The sequence below is a fragment of the Lonchura striata genome, chromosome 1, assembly GCF_046129695.1.
Source record: "Lonchura striata isolate bLonStr1 chromosome 1, bLonStr1.mat, whole genome shotgun sequence".
In the NCBI taxonomy this organism is placed as follows: domain Eukaryota; kingdom Metazoa; phylum Chordata; class Aves; order Passeriformes; family Estrildidae; genus Lonchura; species Lonchura striata.
In genome coordinates, this window is record NC_134603.1 from 124,892,747 (window position 1) to 124,901,266 (window position 8,520).

Genomic DNA, 8,520 nt, shown 5'->3' on the forward strand with positions numbered 1-8,520 from the left:
GGAGTTAGTCTCCTCTCCCAGACGTAAGTGATACAAAAGGACCATGGCCTCAAGCTGTGCCTGTGGAGATTCAGGTCAGACATTCTGATCTCTTGACAGAAAGCGTGAAACATTGGAATGGATTCCCTGCCCAGGGAGGTGGTGGAGTCACCATCCCTGAAGGTGTTGTGTTCCAATGTGGCACTTAGTGCCAAGGTGGTGATTGGTCAAAGGCTGGACTTGATCTCTGAGGTCTTTTCCAGCCTGGATCATTCTGTGTGGATTATGGAAAGCAGTGTGCAGAAAATGAGGCAGCCAGATGCAAAAGCATGGGGAGTAGCTGCCATGCAGGTTGAGGGGGGCATTCAGGCTCAGGGAATTAGGATAACAGGAAGTGAGAGAGAGGTGGCTACTTACTGCAGTTTATGGTATTTGTGGCCTGTAATTGTCCAGGCTTGAGAAGTTGTATTTGCCAGCTAGGGAGCTGTTCAGCAAATATGTTGTCTGGAAGCTGAAGGAGCGTTGCGATACTTAGCGTGGAGACTGTTGCTTCCAACAGATAGATCTGTTGACCTAAACATCCATATAGCACAAGTCCATATAAAGTTATCAGCATTGTATTACATGGTTCATTTTGCGCTTCATGTCCACTGATGTAAGGCAGTCCATTTGAAGAACAGGTGAAAGTGGTAATTCTTACTGTCCTGGACATACTTTTAGATGTCTGAAATGTATGAATAATTGCTGGACTTAATTTGCCATCTCTAAAACTGACAGTCCTGAAAAGGAAAGGGTAATTTGCAGCTGTTTCCTCATTTGTGGGTGGGGTTCTTTTGGTTGGTTGGTTTGTTGGTTGTTTGGGTTTTTTTTAACTGAGATTACTTGGACAGAGATCTCTGGGTTAGCAGGAGTTTATTTTAACTTTTGTGGTTTGTATTCTCCCCAGGAATGGGAGTCTCATCTCTGCTTTGTTGTGAATGGACTTAGGAGCACTGTTTCTTTAAGCTCCAGGTTCTGTATATGAAATTAATTAGCCAAAGTAATTTTTACACTATTTCTGCAAACATAGCTACTGAACATACATACTTTTCTCTAGACATTTTTGTACTTCTAGTCCTAGGTGAATTATTAGTGTTGTCAGAACTCTGAACAAATACTACACTTTCACAACAGAGTGAAGTTAAGTAGAAAACCTTTATGTTACTCTGTGCTAGTACACAAGAAGCTGAAGTTCAGATTCAGCTGCAGGGAATATTTAAATACTGACTTTAGACAAACCTGATATTTATCTAGGTTTATGTATAGCCTCAATTCTAGGCATAGCCTAGAGAATGCAAGATAACACTTGCTCTTAAATATGCCATGTTCCCAAATGCTTCCAAGAAGTGGCCACAAGAAGTTCACAACAGCTGCTACCCAGGCCAGTCTGAGACTGTGTACGTAATGGAAAATTTGCACCCAATGACAACAGTTAAGACATACTGGTTAATATGTGGAGACAGAATACCTTCCAAGAGGGGGTGTGTGTATAAAGACAATGTACATGAGAGGAAGTTTATTAAGACTGTTGTTATTTGTCCTGTGTAACTATACTTCAAATCTGTAATGACATCAAGTCTTGGTATCGCAGTACTCAGCAAAGCATTTGGCCGTGGTGCTGCATGATGTGGAAATGGTGAGGTCTGGGCAGCTAGAGCATGCTTTTTGGGAAAGCACCTTCTGGTGCATGGCTTCACAAAGTAACAACAGGTCAGGCAGACTTAACACCACTGCCACCCTTTGCTATCAGTCCACTTGGCTGCTGCAGTCCTCTAGAGCTGGTGTGAGTAACCAGAGAAGAAAAACAATCTGGGATAAACATTTTCTATTGCTTTCTACAAAAGGTATTTGGTTTTTTGGCTTGGCTAATTATGTGAATGAATTTCCGTCATTCTCACAGTCACTGCCCTTGCCTTTTAAACAAGAGCATAAAGGAGAACACACTTAAGCCACCTCACCTGCAGTGCCTGTAGACCATTTCTTGCTTGCTGACATTTTACTTCCGCATAAAATCTCTCAGGTAGCGCTACATCTGTACATAGACAGGTAGGGACCGTTAGGTTCAGCAGAGGAATATTTTTCTATATTTCATATATTTGTATTTGTGAATACAACACTTTGATCAAGTAAAGGTAGAAAACAGTTTGCCTTAAGTAGGTCAGTATGTCCAGAGAGCACAAAAATACCATCATCACACTTTCTCAGTTTGGGGTATCTTGTTATTAAACTGGAACAAATAAACCCTAATACTTTTCCTCCTATTGCTTTAGATACACAAGTTGAAATTTTCATTAAAACTGGCAGATACACTAATGGCCTTGGAACAGCTACAAGCCACTTCAGTGGCTGTGTTGCTGAATTTCCTGAGGAAGTGAGAGACCACCATATACAGAATGATTTCTTAACCTTTGAGGTAGCAACTGAGTCTACATTTTTGATATCTAATGGTAGATCTCTTTCACATTCAAATAGCAACTAAATTGTTTTGGCAAAACATGAAAGAAGATCTTTGAAATATCTACAACAAAGGTCTGCAAACCTTTCTTTATGTGCAAATGCTATGGTGCAAATAATTGTCCCACTGTGCAGAAGGCTAGTGGTGCTTCCTTTGTAAGATTATTTTTTAAGCTTAAAACATAGTTGTTTCTCTGTAACTGCCCTCCCCCCTCCTTTTTCTCTTTTTTTCCCCTTTGTTTTTGGTGGAGCCTTCCAGCTGGGAAGGTATCTGATACATTAGGGATCAAGAATGGAGAGTTGTGGTTACCAAGAGCCAATATTGGTATAACAATTCCACCAGTTCTGATCTGTGATTCCACCCTCATTCTTCTTCTAGCACTGCATTAGGACAAGGATGCACTCTCTGCACAGCACCTCAAGTTCAGTAATCTAGAATCTGCCAAAACTTCCAAGCTCAATTTTCTCATGCTGAACCAGTCCTGTAATACTTGGATTATAACAGCAGTGGTAAACAGCACAGGCACAAGGTAATCTTCCACCATGCTTCTTTGACTTCCAAGACTTATCCCAAAGGAAAGTACAGACAGAGAACCCCTCAAGTAGCTTTCAGCTGTATCATAGGGGCTTGTATAGATCTTTATATTTGCTTTAAAATAAATAAATAAAATCTGTAAACTAACTGAGGTAGAATAATGGGTCAGTTCTGTGTGGAGTGCAGTCTTGCAACTCTCTAGACAGAGGACCCATGGGCTGCCTGGACCCCTTTTTCTCACTGTTACATTTTTGTTCCTGTTCTCAGCCAGCCTTTTGCCAGTTTGGTTTGTGGATCCAAGATTATGAGGGAGATGTGTATTTGCAGTACTACCTCAGTAATTGTAATATGGCCCTCTTTGTCTCATGGTAAAAATCCTGTAAAACTCATGGAGATAAAGATAACCTGATGGATGGCTAAAGGTAGCTGATGGGTACGGCTTCATATCCTATATGATATTGGGATTTAATATTTTGCAGTGTCTCTACTGTCTTTTACAAGTTTTGTGGAAGCAGATGCCTAATTCCCACAGCAGTGCAGGAGAAAGGAACCATGGAGCATTGATTGCTAAATCACTGTTGATTGATACATGATTCCACTACACTAACAGCACAAATATTGTCTAGCATCTAATCTCACAATAAACACACAGACTGCCTTCACCAGGGAACATTCAACTGGTTGATGACTCTCATGTGCACTGCTGGGATATTTTGGTGTGATCTGAACTGTGGTAGGATGGCAACAGAATGGAGGACTTTGCCAGCGAGCAGCTGTCTCCTGCTTCTCACCTTTCACAGTCTAACATGCTTTCCCAGTGATCCTATTTTTCTGTCTCCTCCTTTATCTAGATATCAGCTTTCCCCGTTCTCCAGACCACTGGATTCAGTGCAGGATTGGGCAGACAAGAGTATCATCTAGGGAACAAAAAGGTGATCTCTTTCACACTGAAAAATCCCAGATGTCAAATCCCATTTTACAGCTGAATTCCGTCCAGTTGATGATCCTTACTTCCAGGCAGAGCTGCTAATTTGGATTTCTGTGTTGTATTTTTATCAGTTTTGTGTGGTAAATGCTTAGGCATTGGTTTCTTAAAAAAAAAAAAACCGAACCAAAAACTTCAAAAATTCCCCAAAACTATTATCCTCACCCTCACAACAAAAAGCACCCCAAGCCCCAAAGACTTTACAGACAGCTTCACTCTGACAGTTTATAGTTCTAGGAGGCATGAGTATTTTTCTTCCTTCAGAGCAAATAATTAACTTTAGAGGAGGGTTAATTACAAGTAGTCAAGTTTCCCATTAGCTAAACACTGACTTCACCAGCTGCAGCCCCTAGCCAGGTGCTGCGGGGTTGCTGCTCAGCGCCTCTTGCTCTCACTGGCTCTCTTCTCCCCCCACTGCAAGGTATGGAGCATAGGAAACTGTGCTGAATACTCTGTTCTCCTTGGCAGAGAGAGGGAAAAAAAAACAGAGATAACAGGTCCTAACCTGCATTTCACATTCCAAAGCCTTTCTTCTTTGTGTATCAGCGGACATCTGAACAGGGAAGATGTCAGCCTCATCCCACTGAACCATGTCCAAAGGAACATCTAGCATCCCTGCTGCCTCTTTGGAGCAGGTAAAACAGAGTTATTTGCCAAGCTGAAGACCAGATTCTTGCTTGTGTCCAAGTGTCTTTCATATGTTTACAACAAATATAAGTAATATTTAAAGTGGCTGATGCCAAATCTTGTGTTTGAGCCATGACAGTAGCACAGATAATCACTGCTGTTGCTGTGGAGCCAGAATGGCCCTGAATATCCCTCCAAAGCAGCTGGCTCTGCCAAGGGTGTGTGTGATACCATCACATCCACTGCTGGCACTTGAGAGAAAAGATGGTAAGAGCAAAACTTCACTAAAAAACCCCAAAAATCCCTGGTGCTGGGCTCATACGAAGAGTAGAATGTAAAGAGCAGGGGGTTTTATTGTTTTAAAGTTAAACATTCTATCAAAGACTAGATTTCCAGACTGTTTTATATACAGTGTGTTTAATTTCTGTGTACTGGAGGCTAGAAGGGAACCCATGCAGCAACTCACCTGCGAATTTCATAGAAAGGAGTTAAGAACAATAGATCTTCAAAATATAAAAAGACAAAACCTTATGGAAGTTAACAGCTGGACTAAATATTGACATAGCTGAAAATATTCCCTGGAAAGGAAAATTCATACTGGGATTGAGTAGCATGGTGTGGTGGGAATGTAGGAGAACTGGATGGGTCCATGGGTACCTTGGAGAGATTTGCTTTCAGTTTTCCATGTATGAAGTTAATAAATGCTCTTCTTCCAACGTTTATTTTATTTTGTCTGTTCCACCCACCAGGAAGATGGTGGGCTATTTGCAAGAGAATCTGTGAAAGATGATTAAACAACGTGATATAATAGAAAAATAAATTTATAAATTCTAAGCTAGTACTGACAGATGCAGAACACGTAGGAGTGGCCTCGTGCACAGGGATAGCCTTAAGGGCTGTCTGGTCCCAAGCAGATGTCACAGGAGATGAGTTTTCAGAGGATCCAGTTCTGGAACTAGAAAAAACAAGAGGATTCTTTCTCATGTGGATTCAGATGATGAAAGAACAAAGAGCTTTCTTCAGTTTGAGGAAGAGGCTGAGCCCCACGTCTCAGTCCATGTTTATCCCACCCCACCTGTGATGTCCCCAGCCCAGTGCTGGTGCGGAGACCCCTCCTTGCTGAGCACTCATGCAGTGCCTGCAAGATGCACATTGCAGAGCAGTGGGAAACACAGCTCAAACAGCAAGAAAGAATCCACGTTTTACTATTCCCTTAAACTTCTGCAGTTCAGCACATCTTTGATTGTAGCACAGAGTTAATTTAGGTCTTCAAAGCCAGAGAAACTTGAGATCTTAACCACAGAAATCAGAGTCACTCAGGACAGTGGTTATCCCTGGTTTAATCAAAAAACTGTTGTGCAGCCCAGTCCAGAGGCTGACCATACAGCCTAAACCTCCCACCAGTAGCACCCAAGTGGATTTTTGCTCACGCTCCCCTACCAACAACCATCCAAGTCCCCACTGTCAAACAGGGGTCCCTGCGCTGCAGCTGTTCCCCACCTTGAAATCTGGGGGACTGCTGTGGGCAAAACTTGGGGGCTTCTCTACTCACTCCCAGCCCTAGGAAAGAAAAAACATTCTCTCATTTCTCTGCTGCCAAAACTGGGAGTTGAATCTTGAAGACCTCCTACAGCTGAGCACTAACTGATGCCAGCCAGGAGCACCTTGGGCATTCCCCATCCTTTGCCCTTGCCAGTCCCAGGTGAAGAGGGAGAGAAATGTGCTGGGTTGGAGACTCAGCAGCACCATCACCTGCTCTAGGGCAGCTTCCAAATCCACCAACTACACTGTGCTGCAAGCCCAGCTGCTCCAGTGGCTGTCTGAGCAGGTAGGATTGGAAGTAACTGGTATTATGTTTGGGCTGTGGGAAGCAGAAGTATTCAGAAAGTTTGAATTGTGGCCCTCCTGTTTTTTGAATCCTTTGGGAAGAAGGTGCTGCTTGTGCTCCACATTTTAATTTATTTTTAAATGGCCAGAGGAGTCCAGAAATTAATAAATAAAAAAGTCCTGGTGCCCATCTCTGACAGGGGAGTACAGAGAAAGAGAATCTATGTCTGCTTCTGCCCCTTCCATCTGTGCTTACCCTACCTTGCCATGCCTCCAACCTTGTCTTTTCAGTTTGAGAGAGATATTTTTGTGTTGCACCAGTGAGGAAGAGTCAGTGGAGCCTTCATCCAAGTCCCAGCCATGCTACAGCTCAGCAGTGGCTCCAGGCAAGCCTGCACAGAGGTTAGCCAGGACAGGGGCTTGGACCCCACACCTGGGCCCTTCCCCTCTGTGCTGTGTCCAGGTGAAACACAGGTGATAGTTTGGCACCAAGGCACAGCTGGCTCTCTGTCCCTATGTGCATCTCAGCTGCCTCCAAAAGCAGAAAAGCAGTGTTCACTCAAACACAGCCAGGTCAAACACTGCTCAGACAGCACACATGAAATCCTGAGGGGAGAGACAAGAAAAGTGAAATCAAGAGGCTGATATCTGGCTAGAATCTATCAAAACCTTAAACTGAGAAGACTTTGAATGAAATCATTTTACCTGAGTTCCCAAACTGCAAAAAGAAACAACTTCTCTGGGGAATAGTGGATTTCCAGCTACTCAGAGAGAGGAAATCTCCATTACCTGTTGGAACTGCACAACCAGGGATGCAAAAGCAGCATCTGTCTGCTTCTTTGTCTTTTTCTTTGTGACTGTTGCACTTCTTCTTTGACGAAGAATATCATTAATCAGTTTAATTAACTAATAGAAGCAGGTAGCTAGGAAATTGCTAGACCTATAAAGGATATGCCTGTTTCTTAAATGAACTCCCCACTGTGGACAGATTACTTGCTTATTTCTTCCTTTAGCATCTTCAAAATATTTTTTCACAAGTGAACATTTTACAGTTCTCAGTTTTTCTGATGCTTGTTGTGGCCACTAGTGTCTGACTTTCTGGGGTATTGCAAGATGCATAGGAAAGGAGAAAGTGGGCAAGAGATCTCTAATGCATAAGAGGGGTAAGTAAGAAAATACAATAAGAATTAAGTAGATAATAGGGCTGGAGTATCCACAGTGGGGGAAGTGTGGAGGAGCCAATCAAATGAAAACTTTTCTAAAATTTGCAGCAAAATAAGCAAACCAGAACTTACCTAAAAGCAAAACCTTTGTTGTCTAAGCATGGACCTATCCCTCTGGAAGGGATCCTAAGCCCATACTCCATGGAGGAATGAATAGAAAAACTGATGTTTTTGCACTAACCTGCCTCAGAACATTGGGGTTCCCATGCAGAAATGTATCTTTGCGGAGATGGGGAGATTTAACATCAGCTTTGAAGCTTAGCAGGGGAAGAAAGCCACTGTCAGAGGAAGGTATTTTTTAATGAGATAGGCACAGAGATCTGAAGGAGGCAGATCTACAGACAATGCCACAGAGAAGACTCCTGCAGTAAAGCTGGAGATAAGAGTTAGGTTACTGACAGAGATAGATGAACTCTCATGTCCTGCCCTTGGTGGTATAAGTCACTCAAAAATTTCTCTTATTGTGCCACTTTGGCACAAGGAGAAAAATAGAGCTTCCTTTCCCCTATAGTGAAACCCACTCACAATCCATAGCAATCAGGACTCCTCCTTACTGTTAGGAGACAGCAAAAGTGAATGGGGACCAACTCCTTGTGTCACCAGAGGCAATACCTGAGCTTTTGCTTCTCTGAATAGGACTAAAATCTTCTTCAGTCTGGATCCAACCTCTCTGATCTTTTAAAGCACATCTTCATCTTTTTTTCTTGACCAGAACTTTCTGGTAATAGCTGTTTTCTAAGAACATTTTAATGGCAAGTGCCTTTGTGTTGGACTAGGTGCAGATTCTTCAATTCCTGTGGCAACTATTAGTCTGCTGAAACAGAGGTGATGTAATGAGAAAGCAGAAGGAA